Source organism: Lactuca virosa, chromosome 5 (genome assembly GCF_052849685.1).
Source record: "Lactuca virosa cultivar CGN04683 chromosome 5, Lactuca_virosa_CGN04683_v6, whole genome shotgun sequence".
NCBI lineage: Eukaryota > Viridiplantae > Streptophyta > Magnoliopsida > Asterales > Asteraceae > Lactuca > Lactuca virosa.
In genome coordinates, this window is record NC_136430.1 from 240,675,254 (window position 1) to 240,685,631 (window position 10,378).

General features: G+C 39.6%; 1 non-coding gene across 1 annotated transcript; it reads left to right on the forward strand.

Moving 5' to 3' along the window:
* Positions 1–1,116: 1,116 nt before the first annotated feature.
* Positions 1,117–1,223, forward strand: LOC145117916 (small nucleolar RNA R71). Its single transcript, XR_013712908.1, has one exon. It is a non-coding gene; the product is annotated as a small nucleolar RNA R71 (small nucleolar RNA).
* Positions 1,224–10,378: the final 9,155 nt, after the last annotated feature.

Below are 10,378 nucleotides of genomic sequence, written 5' to 3' on the forward strand. Positions count from 1 at the left end.
CACTTCCTCCATCTTCCTTCTATTAGTGAGAAGTTCCTTAAGGAACTTTGCATATTTGGGCATTTGTGCGACAGCTTCGATGAAGGGTATGTTGATTTGAAGAGCCTTTATATGATCTAGAAACTTCTGGTACTCCTCTTCCTGCTTCACTTTCTTAGCTCGGGCTGGGTATGGCAATGGCGGCTGGTAAAACTTTTCAGGGGTCTGATTGTTCGGATTTGGCAGTGGACTCGCCGAGTCCATATTCTGTACTCGGCGAGTAGAGCTGTCAGATTGAAGATTTTGATTTTCTGCTTCCTCCTTCTGTGATTCTTTGGGTGCTTCATTCTGAATAGGGTCCAGAGGAGTGATTATTTTCCCACTTCTTGTTGTGACTATGTTTATGTGCGCGCCTCGTGGGTTGTTTTCGGTTTTGCTAGGAAGTTCGCCCGGTAATCTTTGGTTTATTTGTTGAGCAAGTTGCCCTAGCTGCTTTTCTATGTTGTGGATAGATGCTTGCTGGTTTCTAAGCATGGTCCTTGTTTCTTGAATTGCAGCATCATGATCACTATGTCTCTTTTCTGAAGCAATTACAAATTTGGTAAGCATTTCTTCCAAACTTGGTTTTCTTTCTTGTGATGGCTCCTCCTTTTGGTAAAAACCCTTTCCCTTTTGCTTGAACTTCTCCTCCTTAGCCTTCTTGTACTCGTCATAAGGGAGCCACTCTTTCTTTGGTCTACGCCAATCTTCATCATATCGGTCCCCACTTGAGTAACAAACTTGCACCTTTTTGTTGCCATTCTCATCCAAATCGCAGTCTCTAGTAAGGTGAGGCCCATTGCAATTTTCGCAACCCACCTGAATAGCATGTATCGTTTGGTCCATTTTATCCATCCTCCTATCCATGGTTTTTAGCATAGCCATAACTGTTGACAAGTCTTCTGAAGCTGCATAGGCGGCCCCCCTCGTCACATCATTTCTTGGATTGTGGTATTCTCTAGAATGCTTAGAGAATTCTTCAATTAGTTGCTTTATCACTAGAGGTGCCTTCTTCGTGAGTGGACCTTGCGAGTCAAGTAATTGCAAGTGGTAACATTTACTCCATCATAGAAGATGGAGACTTCTTGTTGACTATTGAGGTCATGATGTGGGCAATTCCTTAGCAGGCTCTTGTACCTCTCCCACGCTTCATATAGTGATTCTCCAACTTGTTGTTCAAAGTTAGCTATGGCTTTCTTTAGCTTGGATATCTTGGATGGCGGGTAGAATTGATCAATGAACTCTTCTTTCATTTGAGCCCATGTAGTGATAGATCCTGGGGGCAATGACTTGAGCCAATCCTTGGCAGCACCCTTCAAAGTAACCGGAAGCATGCGAAGTAGCTGAGTTTCCCGAGGCACATTTGGAACATTGAAATAATCAGCTACATCATTGACTTCGTCCAAGTGTTTGTAAGCGTCTTCGTGGTCTTTGTCTGTGAAGGGGATCTCCTTAAGTAGGGCCAGAATGTGACCCTTGAGCTCAAAAGTAGCAGTAGCGGGGATTACGGGTTGCACAAGTCCCGGTCCGGTATCATCGCGTATCCTCTTCTTCCATTCCCCCATGGGGACTTCATCAATGTTAGCCATGAGAATAGCTAATTCGTCGTCGGAATCGGAAACGTGACCGAATGTAGGGTCTTCTTCTTCCTCGGTCTCGTACTCGGCGTCTTCTTTAGTTGGGTCTTCGATTGTCAAAGAGGCGCTGGATGCTCCTGATTTGCTGCTCTTCTTCTTGCTGAAAACGGACTTTAGGTTCTTTAGTGGCGAATTCCTTGAAGAAGCGGATTCTCCAACGGATTTTCCTTTGTTCTTCCTTATGGCGGATTCCGGGTCGTCTAAAGGAGGGATCAAAGGTGTATCAGATCCTCGGGTCATGAAACAATTGCAAATAAAACAAGAAAAACGCGTAAAAAGAACAAAAATAAAATAAAAGCTAAAACTGTGAACAGTGATGGACTCGCCGAGTTTCGTCGAGTGCACTCGGCGAGTTCAAGGTAAAAACAGAAAAATTTTCTACTTAATTTATTAAAACAGGGATTGATCAAAACATATACTAACTACTAAATTACCTCAGAATTAACTTTATGTAAGATAAATCCCACACAAAGGATCGATAAAAATAGAAATTAGTGCTAATTTAGAACCGTTCCCCGGCAACGGCGCCAAAAACTTGATGTGTGTGAAATGCACTGGTTTTAATCATACTTTTGAGTTATAAATTAAGCACACAAAGGCAGTGAACCTGTCTTTTAGTGGTATAGTTGGGTAAGTAGAGTGTCGAACTCAGGGAACGGTAAATTAAAACTAAAGACTAATTTTATCTAAATTAAATAGTAAATATGGGTTTTCTCTAGTTTTACAAGACTAGAAACTTACTAATACTACTTAGGCTAAGAACTAGAAAAACAAAGATTTAACTGAATTTAATAATAAAAGGGACTTCTGTTTAGTTCAACTCAATTGATCCTATGGTTGATATTATGGTAATAGTGCAATGGATTAATTCTTCTATTGGCTACCGGTTCAAGTGATTAGCCTTGCGTTCGCTACGATAATCCTTAGAAAACAAACTAACTCAAACAGTGATCAGTTGTCTAATTTAATTTAATTTACTAGATTATTTATTCGGGTTAATTTAGACTTGTAATAGCTAACTAAATTGGTCCTTTAGTTAACCTCTTGCTGATGGTCATCAAACAAGCTCACACATGAATTTACCTAATTTTTCTTATTAATTCTAGTTTCACATTCGTTAGTCCTAGACATATGATAAAGTGGTCACATAAACATATGGGGTTGATAATTAAAAGATGTTCATACTATTTAATTATCTTCCTATTAACAGAAAATTAGTTATCATTCACACACAATGTTCTTTAACAAGCTAAAATTAACAAAATCACCAATATTTAATTAATCCTACCATTAATCAAACCATAATATCAATTTTGTATCCCCAAACAGAAGTTTAAGAGTTTTAGCTCATGATTGAGGTAATTAACAGCAATAAAACGAATTCTAATTGTCTAACCATAATTGAGAAACAATAGATTAAGTAGAATGATGAGAATGTGCCTCAAATCTTCTTCGGAATTGGATTCTAGGTTGTATCTTCGTTCTCTAGGGTTCTTCTGGCTCTTCAATCGCAGCTTGCTTCTCCCCAAAGGTTCCAGAGGTCCTTCCATCGGATTAAGACCTGCTATTTATAATTATCACAAAACAGGGGCTACTCGGCGAGTAGGTCGTGGACTCGCCGAGTACTAGTGTGAAATCCGTGTTCGGCAAGGAATCTTGACTTTTCTTTTGGGAACATTCTAATGAACTCGCCAAGTACATGCGTGGACTCGCCGAGTAAGTGTGTAGTTTTCCCTTTTTCTTCATTCTTTGGTCTCTAATTGCTTCTCCTTTTTCCTTTCTGCTTCCAAGCATGTCTTTTGGACTGAAAACACAATATAAGCATTATTAAGTACCTTTTGTCCATATTATGCATATAATTAGCCAAAAATGAATAGAAATATATGTTAAACATATGATTAATTATGCACATATCACCATGTCTATCCTCAGACAATCTGCAATCCAATTCACGACAGTCTTAATTCACTACTTACTTCCAAAAGTACGAGCGACTGTGGAGTTTGAATAATCTTATTATTCGGGAAGTAAAACATGCAAAATATGAAACACAATAATCGACAAAAGGCAGTAACCAAACTTATAAATAATACTTTATTATTTAATCACCAAAAGTCAATTACATTTACTTTGTTACAAGTTTCAGAACAAAACTAATCTAACTACTAAAACTAATATCATCTTTCAGTCCTATGCTCCGAGCATGCTGAATATGCTTAGCCCTACTCAGACCCTTTGTGAGGGGGTCTACTGGGTTATCTTCAGATGACACCCTCTTTACTACAAGATGGCCTTCTTCTACTCTATGTCTGATAAAATGGTACTTTCTGTCGATATGTCTGGTTTTACCATGATCTCTCGGTTCCTTTGTTAAGGCAACCGCTCCCTCATTATCGCAGAATAGTTCCATAGGCTCCTGGATGGTTGGAACAACTCCGAGATCTCCGATGAAGTTCCTTAACCAAGCTGCTTCTTTCGACGCTTCACTCGCTGCTATGTACTCTGATTCACAAGTAGAATCAGCCACCGTATCTTGCTTGGAACTTTTCCAAGTAACCGCTCCTCCATTCAGTAAAAATACCCAGCCAGATTGAGAACGGAAGTTATCTCTATCCGTTTGAAAACTAACATCACTGTAACCATCTACTCTCAAAGTATCATTGCCACAAAGTACAAGGAACCAGTCCTTTGTCCTTCGCAAATACTTGAGTATATTCTTAACCGCTATCCAATGAGCTCTACCTGGGTTTCCTTGATAGCGACTGCCCATGCTCAAAGCAAATGCCACATCAGGGCGAGTAAATATCATAGCGTACATGATCGATCCGACAGCGGAAGCATAAGGTACACGACTCATGTCTGCTATTTCCTCATCTGTACTCGGGCATTGAGTCTTACTCAATTTGGTATTGCTTTGGATAGGTAGCTCTCCCTTCTTGAAATTTTCCATACTAAACCTCTTTAGTACCTTATCCAAGTATGTGCTCTGACTAAGTCCAATTAGTCTCTTCTTTCTATCTCTCAATATTCTAATCCCAAGAATATAGGCAGCTTCTCCAAGGTCTTTCATGGCAAAACACTTTCCAAGCCAAGACTTAACATCTTTCAAGGTTGGAACGTCGTTACCAATGAGTAATATGTCATCGACATATAACACCAGAAAAGTTACTATACTCCCACTAGCCTTGATATACACACAAAACTCATCTTCACTTCTAGAGAAACCAAACTCTTTGACTTTCTCATGGAAGCAAAGATTCCAGCTGCGAGATGCTTGTTTCAATCCATAAATGGATTTCTCAAGCTTGCACACTCTATTGGGAAACTTTGCATCAACAAAACCCTCTGGCTGATTCATGTAAACATCCTCAGCCAACTTCCTGTTAAGGAAAGCAGTCTTGACATCCATCTGCCAGATTTCATAGTCATGAAAGGCAGATATGGCGAGCAATATCCTAATAGATTTAATCTTAGCTACTGGCGAGAAGGTCTCATCATAGTCAACCCCTGGGGTTTGAGTGAAACCTTTTGCAACCAGTCGAGCCTTGAATGTGTGCACATTTCCATCCATGTCTGTCTTCTTCTTGAAGATCCATTTGCACCCAACTGTCTTACGACCTGGTGCACTATCAACCAAATTCCAAACTTGGTTGTCATACATGGACTTAATCTCGCTGTCCATTGCCTCTTTCCACTTGGAAGCCTCTGGGCCTGCCATTGCTTCCTTATAAGTGACTGGTTCATCTAAATTTACCAGTGTCCTATCACTGATGAATGTGTCACCGTCTGAAGTAATATGAAAACCATACAACTCAGGTGGCACACTCACCCTAGTGGATCTTCGAAGAGGTAATGAGTTATCAACTGGTTCAACATGAACTGCTTCCTCTGGTTGAGTGCTAGTGTCATCTAAGGTTCCTTCATTGGCTAACTCTTGAATTTCTTTAAGGTCAATGGTGCTCCCACTGTCCTCTTTGGAAATGAGCTCTCTTTCTAGAAAGACTCCTCTTCATGCTACAAAGACCACGTTTTCACTAGGTCTGTAGAACAAATATCCAAAAGACTTGTCACAACTAGGAATTTTGATGCTTTGTAACAACAATAATGATAACAATTGTAAACCAACAATGTGAAAGCATGCATGATGCTTATTCAATAACAACAAAACTTCCATCAAACACTTTATACAAGCACTGCAAATAGTCAACAAAGAATTGGAAGCCCTAGAAATCCCGGTTTAAGTCCATTTTGGACTAGGATTTCCATATTGGGCCTAATGGACCAATAAGCTTCCATTTTGAACTAGGATTTCCTTATTGGTCTTCGCCCTGAATATTTGGAGGCACTACCTTTATGGTACTAAGTGCAGCATCTTCACCGACCACAAGAGTCTCCAGCACATTTTGAACTAAAAGGAGTTGAACATGAGGCAACGAAGATGGGTTGAGCTGCTGAACGACTATGAGTGTGAAGGCAAGTACCACCCAGGCAAGGCTAACGTGGTAGCTGATGCCTTGAGTCAGAAAGAATACTCGAATCGTCGTTTGAAGACTCTCTCCATAACCATTCGATCCCACCTAACCTCTCAAATCAGGGCAGCCCAGCTCGATGCCATGAAGGCAGAAAACAAAACAAGCGAAGCGTTGCGTGGAATGGAGAAGAACTTTGAAGTGAAGGGAGACGGAACAAATTACTTCATGAACCGCATTTGGGTCCCTAAACTTGGGGGATTCAGAGAAGTAGTCATGAACGAAGCCCACAAGACGCGATACTCCATCCATCCGGGTTCAGACAAAATGTACTTGGATGTTAAGCAACATTATTGGTGGCCTAACATGAAGGCATAGATTGCCACTTACGTTAGCAAGTGCCTCACATGTGCTAAAGTAAAGGTGGAATATCAGAAGCCCTCCGGATTACTACAGCAACCAGTAATTCCCGAGTGGAAATGGGAAAGGATTACCATGGATTTTGTGACCAAAATACCCAAGTCGACGGATGGTTTGGATACCATATGGGTAATAGTTGATAGATTAATAAAATCCGCTCATTTCCTACCAATAAAAGAATCATACAAGATGGAGCGCCTGACAAGAATCTACATCAAAGAAATCGTGAGACTCCACGGAGTGCCCGTATCTATCATCTCAGATAGAGATAGCAGGTTTACGTCACGCTTTTGGCAATCGCTTCAGAAAGCTATGGGAACACAACTTGACATGAGCACTGCCTATCACCCGCAAACGGATGGTTAAAGCGAGCGAACCATTCAAACGCTAGAAGATATGCTTCGCGCGTGTGTGATAGATTTTGGAAAATCGTGGAATACCCACTTGCCTTTGATCGAGTTCTCATACAACAACAGCTATCACTCGAGCATCAAAGTCGCTCCTTTCGAAGCATTGTACGGGCGTAAATGTAGATCACCGTTGTGTTGGGCTGAGGTAGGAGACACCCAGCTAGCAAGAGGACAAATGTCAAACAATGCCTTAACGGGACCGGAAATTATACGCGAGACGACCGAGAAGATAATTCAGATCAGGGCCCGACTGGAATCATCACGAGACAGACAAAAGAGCTACGCTGACAAACGGAAAAAGCCCTTGGAATTTAGAGTCGGGGATAGGGTGTTATTAAAAGTCTCTCCTTGGAAAGGGGTGATTCGTTTTGGAAAGCAGGGAAATTTGAACCCTCGATACATTGGACCCTTCGAGATTCTTACCCGAATCGGTGTAGTGGCTTATAGACTGCAGCTACCCGCTGAGCTCAGCAGTGTACACCCCGTGTTCCACGTTTCCAATTTGAAAAAGTGCTTATCCGACGAGACTCTCGTCATTCCATTAGAAGAAGTCGAAATCAACGAGTATCTCCTATTCATTGAGGAACCAGTCGAAATCATGGACAGGGAGGTGAAGCGTACTAAGCAGAGTCGCATTCCGATTGTGAAAGTTCGATGGAACGCGAGACGCGGACCGGAATTCACATGGGAACGTGAAGACCAAATGAAGCAGAAGTACCCTCACCTGTTCTCGCTTTCTCAAATCTAGCTTTCAAAAGAATTTCGGGACGAAATTCCCTCTAACGGGGGGATGATGTCACAACTAGGAATTTTGATGCTTTGTAACAACAACAATGATAACAATTGTAAACCAACAATGTGAAAGCATGCATGATGCTTATTCAATAACAACAAAACTTCCATCAAACACTTTATACAAGCACTACAAATAGTCAACAAAGAATTGGAAGCCCTAGAAATCCCGGTTTAAGTCCATTTTGGACTAGGATTTCCTTATTGGGCCTAATGGACCAATAAGCTTCCAATTTAACTATCATGAACATAGAACTCTCAAATGGACCCTAATTGGACCCATATACATGAAGCATAATATTTTGGGCCTTATAAGCCTAAAATGAACTAGGTTATCTTTAATGGGCCTTATTGGACCACAACAAATTTATGTAGCCCTAATAGATCATAAAAATCATTCCTTGATTTATTTTGGGTCAAAAATCACCTAATTGGGCCATAAGATGGACTTAAGCACAAGAAGCCCAAATTTTCCTTTCTCTTTCTCCTCTTCTCGGCCCAACTACACAAAGGAGGGAAGAGTTGACTTCCACATGCCACCTCATTAATATATGTTGGTCTTCTATGCATTCATCTCATGTTCCCATGCAACATCCTTTCAATTCTCTCTCTTTCTCCTCTATCTTTTTCTCTCGGCCGAAACCAACTCAAACACACACACACTCTCAAAAATCTGTCTCAAACACATAAGAACTCTCTTCATTCTTCATCAAATTTTTGAGATTTAGGAGCTTTTCAAGGAGATTATTCCACAAAAATCATCATCTAAGGTAAGTTCACGCTTGGATCCATGATCTAGATTCTTTGTTATATCAAAAATCTCTTCCTAATCTATTCAAACTCATGATCACCATCTTAGAAACCTCTAAGTTCGGGATCTTCCAAGAAGGCTTGCTAGGATCAAAACTTCTTTACTTCTTCCTTCTAAATCGAAAACAACAAGCAAAGGTGAGCTTCATACCCCTCTCTTTTCGTTTTTCATAAGTTTTATGGGGGATAATACAAGTAAAATGTGTAGATCTATGTATATGTGTATGCTATGTATGATTTTACGCATGTATGTGTGATTTTATGTGTTTTTGTGTTGAATATGTAAACAAAAAGGGAAGAAATCTCGAGATCTATGTCCTAAGAAGGAAAACAAACATGATCTAAGTTATATTACACTAAACAAGTCAAGAATATTAACTTACAAGATTGTGATAAACATATTTCAACATAAAACCCATTTTTGGGCTTAAATTGTCAAAAATACAAACGTTGGGTTAAAAATTGCCAAATCACGGTTTCTTAAAGGTCAAAAGAGTCAAAACAGTTACAATAATTGTTTTTATGAACATTATAACCTCCAAAGGACTTAAAATGTAAATATTAGCTTAATGGGCTAAATTTTGGGCTTTTCGGCCCAACAAGCCCAAAGTTGCGAAAATATGACATTTAAAGGGGCTGAAATGGTAAATTCTTCAAAACAGGGGATAACAAGTGTAACAAAACTATTTCAAGGGTTAAAAATGCTTTTCTTTTCTAAAAAAGATAAAAAATGCAAAGTTTTTAGATTTTGGGCTAAAATTGTAAAGATTGCAAAAATTTGGGTTTTAACCGAAAAATACTATTCTGGAAGGGTTGAAACTGCCAAAGAATAAGTCTTGAGTTAAAAATATCATTTAAACAAGTCTATGATGCAAAAGTGTCAAGAAAATGTTTTAAGGGCCTAAAATGACTTTTCTTTTATATAAAGGACTAAAATTGTTATTTATAAAAAGAAAGGGGTTGAAAAGGTCAAACCACTATTTTTAAACCACTTATTTTAATTATAGAATATTGAGACAAAAATACTAATCTACGGCTTACAAAATCAATAGACAAATACACGTATAACTCCAAATACCGTTATTAACAAATCGCTCGGTCTCGAGTCGATACAAAAATAACAAATCGTTCAATCGAACCCTCCAGTAGTTATGCGATACCTAAGACAAGTAAACATTCGACACTTGGGCTTGAAAGTTTCAAATCATGCTTGTTGGATCTTGCAAATCCATTAACATGATCTTTGGGGCCCAAGGGAAAACGATTATATGTTGTTGGGCCTCCTATGACCCAATTCCGTATAAAGGGACCTTCAATGGCTTTTATGTGCTATTGGGCCCTAGTGATCCAGTAGTATTGCTAGTAAGGTCAAAGTAATCAAATGCGAGATGGGCCAACGTGTTCTTCGCATCCCCGACAGCCTAAAGTGACTCACAAAAGTGGTAGGACTTCATACTCCTCTTCTCTCGGTTGCTAAGGCTTGTGAGTAATCAAAGTAAACAGACTGAGGTCGTTTATCAATAGTAATCAAGGTGGTTTGGATTAAGTGAGTAATAACGGACGGCACCTCTAAGGGTCGTTTGTAGTTGGTAGTTATAACCAGTCATTATCAGGCATAGTTATAACGACTCACTAGAATTGATAATCTCCGACACCACCCGAGTAATCAAGGAAGAGTAATCAAAAATCATTCGTTGTGGCGGTATAGAAATTAGTAATCAAGTATATCTTTCGTCATCGGAAAACATTGGGTTTTTCGGGGAATTCAACAACACTCGCTCGTAATCTAAATAATTGTAATACAAAACTCCCTTTTTATACA